General features: G+C 43.6%; 1 protein-coding gene across 1 annotated transcript in view; it reads left to right on the top strand.

The window, feature by feature from the left end:
- The window catches only part of LOC129855439 (transforming growth factor beta receptor type 3-like), a 141,116-nt gene that overhangs the window by 37,219 nt on the left and 87,828 nt on the right, over nt 1-16,069 (top strand). The gene's annotated exons all lie outside the window — the stretch shown is intronic.

Genomic DNA, 16,069 nt, shown 5'->3' with positions numbered 1-16,069 from the left:
TTTATCATCTTCACTATGTCCGGCGAGGATGTAGTCAGCACCCAGTATCAGTAGAGACATAATATCACAGACATAAAAACCTCTAGTCTGGTACACACGTTCACCTGGCTATCCCATCTGTCTCACTTTACACAGTGGCTCCTGTGTTCCTGGGAGAACTAGCCATGTCATCCATCACTATAAAGGATAAAGATGTATGTCTATATTAATGTAGGGTTAGAGAGAGACATACCAAGACCAACCTATTTACATACAGGGATAGAGAGAGAGAGAGATACCTTCTGAAAGTATTCACACCCCTTTACTTTTTCCACATTTTGTTGTGACAGGGTGAATTTAAAATTGATTACCTTGAGATGTTGTGTCACTGATCTATACACAATACCCAATAATGTCAAAGTGTCATTTTGTTTGTAGAACATTTTGGAAATTTTATAAAAAATGTAAAGCTGAAATGTCTGGAGTCAATTAGTATTCATCCCCTTTGTTATGGCAAGTCTAAATAACATCAGGAGTAAAAATGTGCTTAACAAATCGCATAACAAGTTGCTTGGACTCATTCCGTGTTCGATAATAGTGGTTAACATTATATTTTGAATGACTCTGTACCCCACACATACAATTATATGTAAGGTCCTCAATCGAGTAATGAATTCCAAGCAAAGATACAAACACAAAGACCAGGGAGGTTTTTTAATGCCTTGCAAAGAATGGCACTGATTGGTAGATGTGTGAGAAAAAAGAAGCAGACACTGAATATCCCTTTGAGCATGGTAAAGTTATTCATTACACTTTGGATGGTGTATAAATACACCCAGTCACTACAAAGACACCGGCGTCCTTCCTAACTAAGTTGTCGGTGAGGAAGTAAAATGCTCAGAGATTTCACCATGATGCCAATAGTGATTTTTAAAATGGTTACAAAGTTTAATGGTTGTGATATAAGAAAACTTAGGATGGATCAACAAAATTGCAATTACTTCACAATACTAACCTAAATGACAGAGTTAAAAGGAAGCCTGTACAGAATAAAATATTCCAAAACATGCATCCTGTTTGTAAAAATGTGGCAAAGCAATTCACTTTTTGTCCTGAATACAAAGCGTTATGTTTCGAGCAAATTGTACACAACACATCACTGAGTACTACTCTTCATATTTTCAAGCATGGTGGTGGCTGCATCATGTTATGGGTATGCTTGTCATCGGCAAGGGCTAGGGAGTTTTTTTGATAAAAATAAACAGAATACAGCTATACACAGAGTCGAAATCCTAGAGGAAAACCTGCTTCAGTCTGCTTTCCAACAGACACTGGGAGACATTCACCTTTCAGCAGGACAATAACCTAAAACATAAGGGCAAATCTACATTGGAGTTGCTTACCAAGACAACATTGAATGCTCCTGAGTGGCCTAGGTACAGTTTTGACTTAAATCGGTAAGACATTAAAATAGATTTGAAAACATTTCTAAAAACGTGTTCACTTTGTCATTAGCGGGTATTGTGTGTAGATGGGTGATATTTAAAAAAATATATTTAATCAATTTTGAATTCAGGCTGTAACACAACAAAATGTGGAATAAGTCAAGGGGTATGAATACTTTCGGATGGCATTGTGGACTTAGTGGAGTGCTAAAGTCTATCTCCGCTCTCTTAACTTAATCTAATTAGATTTGCAATGCATATAGATGTTTTAGTACAGTAACAGACGTCCTTTGCACCCCTACACAGTCAGTATAGTGTTGATTATCTACTTGCCTTATTCTGTGTCAGAAAAATTATTGACTCACGGATTCCTCTATCCATGGTTTCTAAGCACTGGATTATTAAGTCAGCACAGTAGACTGGATTTATATATTTTTTACAAGGGTGATCTAAACGGTTAAGGTATATTCACATTTTAGCCCACTTCTGTATGAATCCACCTCAGGATGTACAGTTTCTGCAACTATGCCTGTGTATAAAATCATAAAAGTTAGCCATTCCTAGGCTGGGTCTGTTTATTATCACTTGATTGAAAGATGGGTCTTCATTTGGAGTGACTATTTCAGTCGTACGTCAATGGCTCAATTGTTAGTGTAATTTTTATGGACACAGATGTAGGACTTATGACTAGTATCCACACACCTGGTAACCCACTTGGAGATGGAACAAAGATTCATTTGAATATTTTCCTCCCCTTTAGTTTTTTCCTTATGCAAACTCCACAGGCAAAGCATGCTATCAAGCTTATTATGAATCTTATTTTGCAGAGTGCCAGCCCTTTCAATTATAACTATAATTCTGTTGTTTATTACCATTGTTTCACAATAGCTGGTGCCATTTTGTCAAATCAGCTTTATTCGTCAAATAAGGGATTGTTTGTGTGACGTTGGACCGTGAACAGGTTTTTGGGACTCTTGCTCTCAGATTTCACGCTTTGATGGGAAAGTTTAACGACTTCCCTGACTGACAGCCCCCGTCTCCTCCCCCACCTCACATCGCCTGACTCCTCCGTGTCTCCACATTTATCCTGCTCCAACCAACTTCCTCCCTACCGTGCTTCCAATTTTACAGGCACAGATTGGTTCATGATGAATCCATATTTCACAGCTAGCAGACAGAATGAATTGAGCTAGTACTATCCCTATGAAAAGATTTATTAGCTTCCTGTATTTGTGGCCCCTGGCTAACTCAGTGCTGAATGAGTTACTGTTATTGTCAGCGCTGTGGCCCTAGCGATTGTGTAGTTCCAAACTAAAGCTCCTTAGATTAACATGACAGGGCAGAATATTGCTTTCCCTAAACTGGTTTGCATGGTCCACGGACCCTGGGAATTTCTGCTAGGAGATGAGGACCAATGAGATTGCAGGATAGAGATAATCCCTTGGTCCATATGGGAACTGAGATACCACAGGTTTAATGGCCACACCCTGTCTATTACATGTATTTTCATGTAATCAATCCTGCCTTTCAATGTCTTTGTATAATTAAACAAATGTTTTAAATCCTGTCGCTGTCCGTCCTGTCTCCCTGTAGCGCTCTCTTAGGCGTCTCACAGTACGGACATTGCAATTTATTGCACTGGCCACATCTGCAGTCCTCATGCCTCCTTGCAGCATGCCTAAGGCACCTTCACGCAGATGAGCAGGGACCCTGGGCATCTTTCTTTTGGTGTTTTTCAGAGTCAGTAGAAGGGCCTCTTTTGTGTCCTACGTTTTCATAACTGTGACCTTAATTGCCTACCGTCTGTAAGCTGTTAGTATCTTACCTTCTTATGGCTGAAGGGGCAGTATTGAGTAGCTTGGATGAAAGGTGCACAGAGGTGCCCATATTAAACGGCCTGCTCCTCATTCCCAGTTGCTAATATATGCATATTATTATTCATATTGGATAGAAAACACTCTGAAGTTTCTAAAACTGTTTGAATTATGTCTACGAGTACAACAGAACTCACATGGCAGGCAAAAACCTGAGAAGTTCCACTTCCTGTTTGTATTTTTTCTGGGGGTGCCAATTTTCAACAAAGCCCTCATTGAAATCACAGAGAGATATTGATGAGTTTTCACATCCTACGGCTTCCACTAGATGTCAACAGTCAATAGAACTTTGTCTGATGAATCTAATGTGAAGGGGGGCCGAAGGAGACAGGAATTAGTGAGCTCTGGCAGGAGGTGAACACGCGCATTCACGTGAGAGTCAGCTCCGTTCCATCTCTCAATTGAAGTCGATTTAATTCTCCGGATGGAACGTTATTCAAGATGTATGTTAACAACATTCTAAAGATTGATTCAGTACATCGTTTGACATGTTTCTACTGACTGTTACGGAACTTTTGGACATTTCGTCACGTTATAGTGGACGCACTTTGGGTTTGGCGTTTGGTAAACATGTCCAAAGTAGCTAATTTGACATAAATAACGGACATTAACGAGCAAATCAAGCATTTATTGTGGACCTGGGATTCCTAGGACTGCATTCTGATGAATTCATCAAAGGTAAGGAAACATTTATCATGTATTTTCTGTTTTTTGTTGAGCCCAACATGGCGGCTAATTTGGCTATTGTTCTGAGCTCCGTCTCAGATTATTGCATGGTTTATTTTTCCATAAAGGTTTTTTGAAATCTGACACAGTGGTTGCATTAAGGAGAGGTATATCTATAATTCCATGTGTATAACTTGTATTATCATCTATATTTATGATGAGTATTTCTGTTGAAACGATGTGGCTATGCAAAGTCACTTGATGTTTTTGCAACTAGTGAATCTAACGCGTCAATGTAAACTCAGATTTTTTTTATAAATATGAACTTAATCAAACAAAACATGCATGTATTGTGTAACATGAAGTCCTATGAGTGTCATCTGATGAAAATAATCAAAGGTTAGTGATTCATTTTATCTCTATTTCTGTTTTTTGTGAAAGCTATCTTTCACTGGAAAAAAATGGCTGTGCTTATTGTGGTTTTGTGGTGACCTAACAATCGTTTGTAGTGCTTTCGCTGAAAAGCCTATTTGAAATCTGACACTTTGGTGGGATTAACAACAAGATTACCTTTAAAATTATATAACACACATGAATGTCTGAGGAATTTTAATGAATGTCTGAGGTTTTTTGAATTTGGCGCCCTGCACTTTTTTTTGTTTTTGTCATATCGATCCCGTTACCGGGATTGGAGCCATAAGAAGTTTTAACGACCGTTCCACAGGTGCATGTTCATTAATTGTTTATGATTCATTGAACAAGCACGGGAAACAGTGTTTAAACCCTTTACAATGAAGATCTGTGAAGTTATTTAGATTTTTACAAATTATCTTTGAAAGACCGGGTCCTGGAACAAGGGACGTTTCTTTTTTTGCTGAGTTTATTTTGTGAAACACACGGTGTAAGAATTAAAGCTGTGTAAAAGTATCTCTTTACAGTCACCTTCATATCCTTCTGAAGATACTTTTGGTCATGTAGTGTATGTGGACACCTGCTAGTCAAACATCTCATTCCAAAATTATGGCATTAATATGGAGTTGGTCCCCCCTTTGCCAAAAACAGCATCCACTCTTCTGGGAAGGCTTTCCATTAGAAGTTGGAACATTGCTGCGTTGACTTGCTCCCATTCAGCCACAAGAACATTAGTGAGGTCGAGCACTGATGTTCGGCGATTAGGCCTGGCTCGCAGTCTGCGTTCCAATTCATCCCAAAGGTGTTCGATGGGGTTGAGGTCAGGGCTCTGTGCAGGCCAGTCAAGTTCTTCCACACCGATCTCGACAAACCACCTCTGTATGGACCTCACTTTCTGAAAGGGTGCATTGTCATGTTGAAACAGGAAAGGGCCTTCCCCAAACTGTTGCCACAAAGTTGGAAGCACAGACTTGTCTAGAATGTCATTGTGTGCTGTAGCGTTTAGATTGCCCTTCACATGGAACTAAGGGGCCCGAACCATTAAAAAAAAGTCCCAGACCATTATTCCTCCTCCACCAAACTTTACAGTTGTCACTGCATTGGTGCGGGTAGCGTTTTCCTGGCATCCGCCAAACCCAGATTCTGTGACGTTGCTTCCAGGCATTTGGAACTCGGTAGTAAGTGTTGCAACCGAGGACAGACGATTTTACGCGCTTCAGCACTCGGCGGTTCCGCTCTAGCAGGATTTTGACGAACTGACTTGTTGGAAAGGTGGCATCCTATGACAGTGCCACGTTGAAAGTCACTGAGCTCTTCAATAAGGCCACTCTACTGCAAATATTTGTCTATGGAGATTATATGGCTGTGTGCCAGATTTATACACCTGCCAGCAACGGCTGTGGCTGAAATAGCCAAATCCACTAATTTGAAAGGTGTCCACATACTTTTGTGTATATACAATAGTCTACTGCTGAGGGATGCTTGGAACAAGACACATACGGGTGTGTGTGTGTCCATATGTGCACATGTCTGTCTCTGAATGTGTGTGTGCGGGCGTGTGTGTATGTGTGCACACGCTGTGTTTGTGCGTGTGTGTGTTGTGTATAGTGCGCTGGGGGAAGGCTCTGTTTGTTTCTCTTCGGAAATGGCTTTGTGGGAATATCAGATATGTTCCTAACGGGCACATGGTATGACATCACATCCTGTACCCAAGTCTTGGCATATCACCAGCAGCATGTTGAAGCAACAGAGTGCATTTCTTGGAAACTCTGGTCAAAACAGTGCGCTGTATAGGGAATAGGTTGCCTTTTGGGGCGTATCCAGTGTCTTTAAATACGTCTTAAGCGTGTTGGCTTATAGAGTATTTATACAATCTCTGAGACGGAAGTATCCTTTTGAGCTTTCTATACGCTCACATCCTGACTCTCCTCCTAGTACTAACCCTTTTGTGAGCGATCCCAAACTATCCACGTTCCCCAGTCTTCAACATTAGTGTAATAATCAAAGCACTCAACAAGCCTACACTACAGAATACATTTCAGTTCACATATATATCTTCCGAGTAGAGACTGATATACTGCGACCACCTGATTTTAATCGGTGTATGCTTAACTGTAATTCACAAAATAGGGATAACCAGACAAGCGAACTTCAGTAGATGTAATATGTATTGTAAGGGGTAGAGTAGAGACTGATAGAGATTGAGAACTAGACCAGTCCTGTTACTGGCTGCTTGTGCTTCTCAACTCCCACAACCTCAGTTCTAGGTTAAGGTTGAGTGGAGTTGCAAGGAGTTATGCTCATCTGAGTCAGAGTGCATTTTTATCTGTCAGTGTCAGAGCCTCCCCCATACGTGACCTCTCTCTCTCTCTCTCGCTCTCTCCCTCTCACTCACTCTCACTTTCTCGCTCGTGTCTTTTACTAGACTCCTGGTTTGATGTGTGAAGATGTGAACTCCTTTGGTTTCTACCCTGCCTAAATTCAGTCACCTAAACAGTCGTCATCTCCTCTTGATGCTTTTCCCACTAGTACTATATATCGCAGTCAGCATATTCATTCATTCTTTATCCCAAACGGCACCCTATATACGCATAATATATAACCTAGTCAGAATATTCAGATATAGAGAGACTCTGACTTACTTACTTACTTACTTACTTACTGGAGTGGGAAAGAGAGTGAGTCAAAGGCACAGCAGAAGGTTATCAGCTCTTTTTAATTTTCTCTGGCATATTTTTACTTTTGCCGTGAAGCATGTGTGTGGGTGGCTTATACGTCTCCCTCGACTCACAGGACTTAATTGAAACTGTGGCTCATACGGTAATGTAGGTTATATAACAAATGCCTTTTCAGTACTGTTACCCCATGATGCCAAACAACAACCCGAGTGACATTTTACATATAGCAAATGGTTTCAGGATTGAGTTATTTCAGTCACCCTTCATACTGGAACCTTCCACAAGATATGATGATTATACCATATGTAAAAAAAAAAATCACATCTAAATATGTTAACTCAAGGTAGAATATCTATGTAAATATGTTCGTTTAATAGCTGTAACAGTTGTTGTCTGTTGGCCTTTGCCCTTCTATAAACAGGTGCGTGTGGGTGTGAAAGAGAGAGGCGTATACTTTTCAGTCAGGAAGTTGAGGTAGCAGCAGAAACATGTCACCTTTTATGCATCCATTTATCTTGTATGTCTACCATCAACGACAGTACATCCTCTCTGTATCTGGAACCTCATCTTTCTGTTACTTACTTGAGTTACTCATTTATGATATCAGAGAATGATTTCCTCGTGAAGGTATGCTACCCTGAACCCTTGAAAGGAAACAGGAGTTTAACGTTCTAGATCAGTCAGTTGTATCAGCTCTGAAACTGTTGAGGTACACAGAATGGTTTTCTGTGGGTTTTGAGTATTCATTTTGGACAGTTTTTTGTGTTTTCTGGTTGTGGATAGGTCTGGGTGTTGAGGATAGTAGGATGTTGAGTCTGTGGGTCCAGGCCATACCTGGCAGGACCAGACCATGCTGTCTTCACTCAAACGGATGTGTTCTCTATCCCACATGCTGCACTCCTGCAGGGCTCTCTGTCTGCCTCATCCCTGTCAGAAGCCAAACTGAGACAGGAAGAGACAGTCCTGTGGAAACCACATTCTAAATTTTTTTTGGGCTAAAAACAACCTAATTTGGGTTATTTGGTAACCCAGCGCTGGTTAAATAGTGGACTGAACACATATTGGGTTATTTTGACCCAGCTAGTTAGGTTGCGTGAATAACCAAACAAATTGGGTTGTTGGGATTACCCAAACATGGGTTAATTTAACCACCAGTTGGGTATTTTTTACTCTCATGCTGGGTTGACCTAGCAGCTGGGTCTTTTTTAATGTAATCCTTAGGTTATTTTCAGGAGGCGTGGCTTATTAGGGGTGTGTCTTTTAGCTAGATCGTATTGGCACCGTGAGAGTAAATGTCATTCCTGTTCATCATCTTAAGTTTACATACTGCAATTTCTTTATTGTACACATTGTTGTATAATATTTAGATTATGTGCTCATATATTATAATAAGATATACCATCTCGTATCCCAGCAATGGGATTTCCGTAGGCTTTCTGGGAACTCATACACGTTTGTAAGCGTCATTTGAAGCTACAAAAATGTCAATGCTCAACCTTACCATGTGATAACTATGCAGCAGAACGGATGAACAGGAATGACATTTTATCTCATGGGGGACTAAAAATAACTGTCTGTATGCCACGCCCATACCAAACTATGCCTCCAGTCTTCTGATCTGACCCGCTGTGTCATATCTCAATAATCCAGCACCCAGCATTAATGACTTATTCTCCTAACCAAAATCTGAGATAAATATTTTGCTGTTACGGTAGATATCGCAGATTGAATATCACTTCTTACTGTCAGATATCACTGGATCTGCTGGGCTTAGGTCTTGGAGGAGTCTGCTGTCTGTTTAGTGAATTGTCTTGTGGGCACTCTGGTTCGGGGTTGTTTTTCACGTGGAGTGAACAACCACTTCTCTCATTCTTCTCTGTGGGCGTTTGTTCGGCCTGGCCAGCCAGAGGGGCTAGCAGCTGCTGGACAGGAGCGATAGAGGGAGAGATAGAGAGAGAGGTACAGACAGTGATAGAGAGACAGTGATAGAGAGAGAGGTACAGACAGTGATAGAGAGAGAGGTACAGACAGTGATAGAGAGAGAGGTACAGACAGTGATAGAGAGAGAGGTACAGACAGTGATAGAGAGAGAGGTACAGACAGTGATAGAGAGAGAGGTACAGACAGTGATAGAGAGAGAGGTACAGACAGTGATAGAGAGAGAGGTACAGACAGTGATAGAGAGAGAGGTACAGACAGTGATAGAGAGAGAGGTACAGACAGTGATAGAGAGAGAGGTACAGACAGTGATAGAGAGAGAGGTACAGACAGTGATAGAGAGAGAGGTACAGACAGTGATAGAGAGAGAGGTACAGACAGTGATAGAGAGAGAGGTACAGACAGTGATAGAGAGAGAGGTACAGACAGTGATAGAGAGAGAGGTACAGACAGTGATAGAGAGAGAGGTACAGACAGTGATAGAGAGAGAGGTACAGACAGTGATAGAGAGAGAGGTACAGACAGTGATAGAGAGAGAGGTACAGACAGTGATAGAGAGAGAGGTACAGACAGTGATAGAGAGAGAGGTACAGACAGTGATAGAGAGAGAGGTACAGACAGTGATAGAGAGAGAGGTACAGACAGTGATAGAGAGAGTGGTACAGACAGTGATAGAGAGAGAGGTACAGACAGTGATAGAGAGGTACATACAGTGATAGAGAGAGAGGTACAGACAGTGATAGAGAGAGAGGTACAGACAGTGATAGAGAGAGAGGTACAGACAGTGATAGAGAGAGAGGTACAGACAGTGATAGAGAGAGAGGTACAGACAGTGAGAGAGAGAGAGGTACAGACAGTGAGAGAGAGAGAGAGGTACAGACAGTGAGAGAGAGAGAGAGAGAGGTACAGACAGTGAGAGAGAGAGAGAGAGAGGTACAGACAGTGAGAGAGAGAGAGAGAGAGGTACAGACAGTGAGAGAGAGAGAGAGAGAGGTACAGACAGTGAGAGAGAGAGAGAGGTACAGACAGTGAGAGAGAGAGAGAGAGGTACAGACAGTGAGAGAGAGAGGTACAGACAGTGAGAGAGAGAGAGAGGTACAGACAGTGAGAGAGAGAGAGAGAGGTACAGACAGTGAGAGAGAGAGAGAGAGGTACAGACAGTGAGAGAGAGAGAGAGAGGTACAGACAGTGAGAGAGAGAGAGAGAGGTACAGACAGTGAGAGAGAGAGAGAGAGGTACAGACAGTGAGAGAGAGAGAGAGAGGTACAGACAGTGAGAGAGAGAGAGAGAGGTACAGACAGTGAGAGAGAGAGAGGTACAGACAGTGAGAGAGAGAGAGAGAGAGAGAGAGAGGTACAGACAGTGAGAGAGAGAGAGGTACAGACAGTGAGAGAGAGAGAGAGAGGTACAGACAGTGAGAGAGAGAGAGAGGTACAGACAGTGAGAGAGAGAGAGAGAGGTACAGACAGTGAGAGAGAGAGAGAGAGAGAGGTACAGACAGTGAGAGAGAGAGAGAGAGGTACAGACAGTGAGAGAGAGAGAGAGGTACAGACAGTGAGAGAGAGAGAGAGAGGTACAGACAGTGAGAGAGAGAGAGAGAGGTACAGACAGTGAGAGAGAGAGAGAGAGAGGTACAGACAGTGAGAGAGAGAGAGAGAGAGGTACAGACAGTGAGAGAGAGAGAGAGAGAGGTACAGACAGTGAGAGAGAGAGAGAGAGAGAGAGGTACAGACAGCGAGAGAGAGAGAGAGGTACAGACAGCGAGAGAGAGAGAGGTACAGACAGCGATAGAGAGAGAGGTACAGACAGCGATAGAGAGAGAGGTACAGACAGCGATAGAGAGAGAGGTACAGACAGCGATAGAGAGAGAGGTACAGACAGCGATAGAGAGAGAGGTACAGACAGCGATAGAGAGAGAGGTACAGACAGCGATAGAGAGAGAGGTACAGACAGCGATAGAGAGAGAGGTACAGACAGCGATAGAGAGAGAGGTACAGACAGCGATAGAGAGAGAGGTACAGACAGCGAGAGAGAGAGAGGTACAGACAGCGAGAGAGAGAGAGGTAGACAGCGAGAGAGAGAGAGGTACAGACAGCGAGAGAGAGAGAGGTACAGACAGCGAGAGAGAGAGAGGTACAGACAGCGAGAGAGAGAGAGGTACAGACAGCGAGAGAGAGAGAGGTACAGACAGCGAGAGAGAGAGAGGTACAGACAGCGAGAGAGAGAGAGAGAGGTACAGACAGCGAGAGAGAGAGAGAGAGGTACAGACAGCGAGAGAGAGAGAGAGAGGTACAGACAGCGAGAGAGAGAGAGAGAGGTACAGACAGCGAGAGAGAGAGAGAGAGGTACAGACAGCGAGAGAGAGAGAGAGAGGTACAGACAGCGAGAGAGAGAGAGAGAGAGAGGTACAGACAGCGAGAGAGAGAGAGGTACAGACTGGGATAGAGAGAGAGAGGTACAGACTGGGATAGAGAGAGAGAGGTACAGACTGGGATAGAGAGAGAGGTACAGACTGGGATAGAGAGAGAGGTACAGACTGGGATAGAGAGAGAGGTACAGACTGGGATAGAGAGAGAGGTACAGACTGGGATAGAGAGAGAGGTACAGACTGGGATAGAGAGAGAGGTACAGACAGGGATAGAGAGAGAGGTACAGACAGGGATAGAGAGAGAGGTACAGACAGGGATAGAGAGAGAGGTACAGACAGGGATAGAGAGAGAGGTACAGACAGGGATAGAGAGAGAGGTACAGACAGGGATAGAGAGAGAGGTACAGACAGGGATAGAGAGAGAGGTACAGACAGGGATAGAGAGAGAGGTACAGACAGGGATAGAGAGAGAGGTACAGACAGGGATAGAGAGAGAGGTACAGACAGGGAGAGAGAGAGAGGTACAGACAGGGATAGAGAGAGAGGTACAGACAGGGAGAGAGAGAGAGGTACAGACAGGGAGAGAGAGAGAGGTACAGACAGGGAGAGAGAGAGAGGTACAGACAGGGAGAGAGAGAGAGGTACAGACAGGGAGAGAGAGAGAGGTACAGACAGGGAGAGAGAGAGAGGTACAGACAGGGAGAGAGAGAGAGGTACAGACAGGGAGAGAGAGAGAGGTACAGACAGGGAGAGAGAGAGAGGTACAGACAGGGAGAGAGAGAGAGGTACAGACAGGGAGAGAGAGAGAGGTACAGACAGGGAGAGAGAGAGAGGTACAGACAGGGAGAGAGAGAGAGGTACAGACAGGGAGAGAGAGAGAGGTACAGACAGGGAGAGAGAGAGAGGTACAGACAGGGAGAGAGAGAGAGGTACAGACAGGGAGAGAGAGAGAGGTACAGACAGGGAGAGAGAGAGAGGTACAGACAGGGAGAGAGAGAGAGGTACAGACAGGGAGAGAGAGAGAGGTACAGACAGGGAGAGAGAGAGAGGTACAGACAGGGAGAGAGAGAGAGGTACAGACAGGGAGAGAGGTACAGACAGGGAGAGAGAGAGAGGTACAGACAGGGAGAGAGGTACAGACAGGGAGAGAGAGAGAGGTACAGACGGTGATAAAGGGAGAGAGAGAGGTACAGACGGTGATAAAGGGAGAGAGAGAGGTACAGACGGTGATAAAGGGAAAGAGAGAGGTACAGACGGTGATAAAGGGAGAGAGAGAGGTACAGACGGTGATAAAGGGAGAGAGAGAGGTACAGACGGTGATAAAGGGAGAGAGAGAGGTACAGACGGTGATAAAGGGAGAGAGAGAGGTACAGACGGTGATAAAGGGAGAGAGAGAGGTACAGACAGTGAGAGAGAGAGAGGGAAGGAGGTATAGACAGGGGGAGAGGGATCAGACAAGGTGACAGAAGAGACAAAGCTGTGGCCACAAGTCGTCCCCCTCCTCCCGTGGAGGCTCCAAACTGTGATGACCATACCAGATGTGCAGGATTAGACTCCAGTTGGTTTCAGCTACACAGAAAAATATAAATAATACCAGGATATTATGGCTATAATAGAGGATTTTTGTGTAAGTACATGTCTATTAAAGTTCCTGTGTGTAAATATATATAGTAAACTAAGTTCCCGCTTGTCAATGTCCAAAATACATAATTGTTTAATAATGTTGTAAATATGGCTGGCCATAGATGAATATGTAATACACAAATAATCAGAGCTGCTTTCTGAGTTTGTATCTCTTTGTCTTCGTTGTACACTTAATTGTTGGGGGAAATTATGCTCGTATTGTTGCTCTATTTATTGCATCTTGGCCAAAACCATTGAGTCCTGATATGATTTTTAACAAGATACCCTGGATCTCCAAAACATTATTCTATGGGATGGAAACACTGTCTTTGTTTATTACCCACAGCTGCATTCGTATTTAGGGTTATAAAACAAATGCTTGGTTTCCTTCAATTATTGTCCAAATCTTCTGGATTATTTTCTTCCACTACACTGTATTGTCTCAGTATAGCCCTTTTTTCCATGAAGTTAAATAAAGAAACAACATCACTGCCCAACAAGTACCGTAATCTCTTGGCCGTCTTCCAAAAAGGACAATTTTCTGTCTGGCTGATGGGGTGGTTGTTATTCCACTGTGTGGTGTGGTGTGGGGGAAAAAGTGAGTTTAAGTGCTGTGAGATGAGGACTGAAAGGGTGAAGGTTGATGACTTTGGTGCGAGAGGTACCGGTGTGTACTCCTAGGGGAGGAGAAGGGGGTAAGGAGAGGTGGGTGGTGGGGGACAGACACAGAGAGGAAGGTACGCATGTCTCAGGCTTTGTGCGGATAACATGTGCAGTGTGTGTGTGTGTGTGTGTGTGTGTGTGTTTATGTGTACAGTACTGCAAAACAATAGCTGCACTCAGAGAGAAACCTTCCTCTAGCAACCCACTGTTGAGGTACAGTATTTATGTAAGAGACAGAGGAGTTTTAAAGTTATCTCCCCTGTCTTTAACTTCTCTTGAATTATTTACAAATGTTCCCCACTGATTGCCATCGGCAACCATAGCGTGTTTATCGTGCAGTGTTTGAAATGTGAGCAGGCCCTGCGCTGGCTGGCGCAAGGCGAGTCTGTAGGGCGTTCAGGCAGAGTAAAAGTGTAGGGACTGACCTACAGGAGGAAAGCCTGGCCACAACCAGTCCCCTGAGACACAGTTTCTCTAATGGAAACGGCCTGTCCAACGCCTTGCACAAAACCTTAGGGCTGTCTTTGTGTGTATGTGTGTGTGTGTAGGTAAAATCTGTCAAAAGTAGTGCACTATATAGGGCAGGGAGTTAAAATAATAGAATACACAAGGTGCAATTTAGAAATGTGGTTGTGCATCAGCAGTCACTTAATTTGCTCTTGTCAGCAATTTGTATTTAGATTGGTAAGTTAGTCTAGCGGCCAGCTATCTGAACTTAGTAGTGAGCATGGTCGAATTACCGATCGGGGTGGGACCCATTGATCATCAATTATCATATTAAAAACTGCAAACAGGATGGATGCAAAAATGTGGGCTCCCGAGTGGCGCAGCGGTCTAAGGCACTGCATCTCAGTGCTGGAGGCGTCACTACAGACCCTGGTTTGATTCCAGGCGGTATCACAACCGTCCGTGATTGGGAGTCCACATAGGGCGCCGCACAATTGGCTTAGCGTCTTCCGGGTTTGGATTTGGCCGGGGTAGGCCGTCATTGTAAATAAGAATTTGTTCTTAACTGACTTGCCTAGTTAAATAAAAAATACAAATATTACAGGAAATTAGCTGTAAAACTGCTAATCTTTCTCTCCGCCCCATGCCAAAATGTGTAGAATTGCAGGAAATTAACCTAGATTTTTTTTAAATCTTCTCTTTGCTGTTATGAAGGGGGCCGCTAAAATGTTTTACTTGCAAGGTGGGGTTGTGGTTTCACCACGCTGGGACTTAGCTCTGCATGCCTGACAGGGCTCGTTAGTCCTACTGTTCCTCTCCACATGACAGCCATGGATGGATGGACGGACACAGGGAGAGGAAAGGGGCAGATGGCCTTATTGTTGGACCACTGCCCTCAGGAAATTAGTCTATCTATGGCAGTCCGAGATTTAGATGTAGCCTATTTATTATAATTTACTTTGGCTACCTTCAGTTTTTAGTAATTATACCTCACAATGTTACCTGAACCACCTATTAGGCTAATCATTGTGGAGTGAAATGAAAACAAGAATTCAAAAGTGAGATTCTGATCCATAGAGAGACATTTATCCCACCGCCTCCAACATAACTTTTTTTTTTTACTTTCGAGGAAGTGTTGTTAACAAGTTGTGCTCGTTATGGTCAATTACATGATCCCTGCTGTAGTCCATCCGTTCTAGTTATCCTCCAATTCCAAGGTCACCAGTCTTTTCAGTGCTGCAGGACACACATACACACACACACACACACACACACACACACACACACACACACACACACTGTAGACCAATCTGACAGGCTTCTCGCTTCAGACCCTCACAGGGACACCTCCAGTGCCAGCTCTCCACAGCAACTTCTATAATTGACCCCCCAGTCATAACGGCTAATTATGGGTTGTCCAGAGCCAAGAGCACTACACTGTGAAGTCTGGTCCACCTCCTGTAGTGATTAGAGAATTAAGAGAAGGCCCGATTTGGACAATTTTAAGGGAAAAGAGAAAGAAATTAAAGTGACATAAAGGGGATTATAATTGGGGGGCTCTTTTGGGTCATCTTGATTATAGGTCTGACACCGTAACAGCCTGTAGAAGCTTAGCTAGACACTGCTTTGTTCAGAGGCGCGGCCAGTCTGTGTTAGTGGCCTGTTGAGGGTCAGAAAGCATGGTGCTGCTCTTTGTTGAGAAGCCAGTCTGCTGTGTAGTGGGCTGTGGACTGGAGAGAATGGCCTACTTTGAGAAGTAGTGAGCTTTGTGCCCGGACAATGTGCGCGGGCAGTCTTATTTTGCTACGCCCAATGTAGATAATGATTATGCCACTCATTATGGTTGCATGCGGACATTCCTTTATTTGCCCTCATCATTCATAAAAGAGCAGCTGATTCATACACTCTAATTAGGAACAGTCTATAAATTGTTTCCATAGCCTCCGTATAAAGTGTTCTCCAGTTCGTTGGACCGAA

Source organism: Salvelinus fontinalis, chromosome 5 (genome assembly GCF_029448725.1).
Source record: "Salvelinus fontinalis isolate EN_2023a chromosome 5, ASM2944872v1, whole genome shotgun sequence".
Lineage (NCBI taxonomy): Eukaryota > Metazoa > Chordata > Actinopteri > Salmoniformes > Salmonidae > Salvelinus > Salvelinus fontinalis.
Note: the sequence above shows the minus strand (reverse complement) of the source record. Positions and strands in the feature narration are given on the sequence as shown.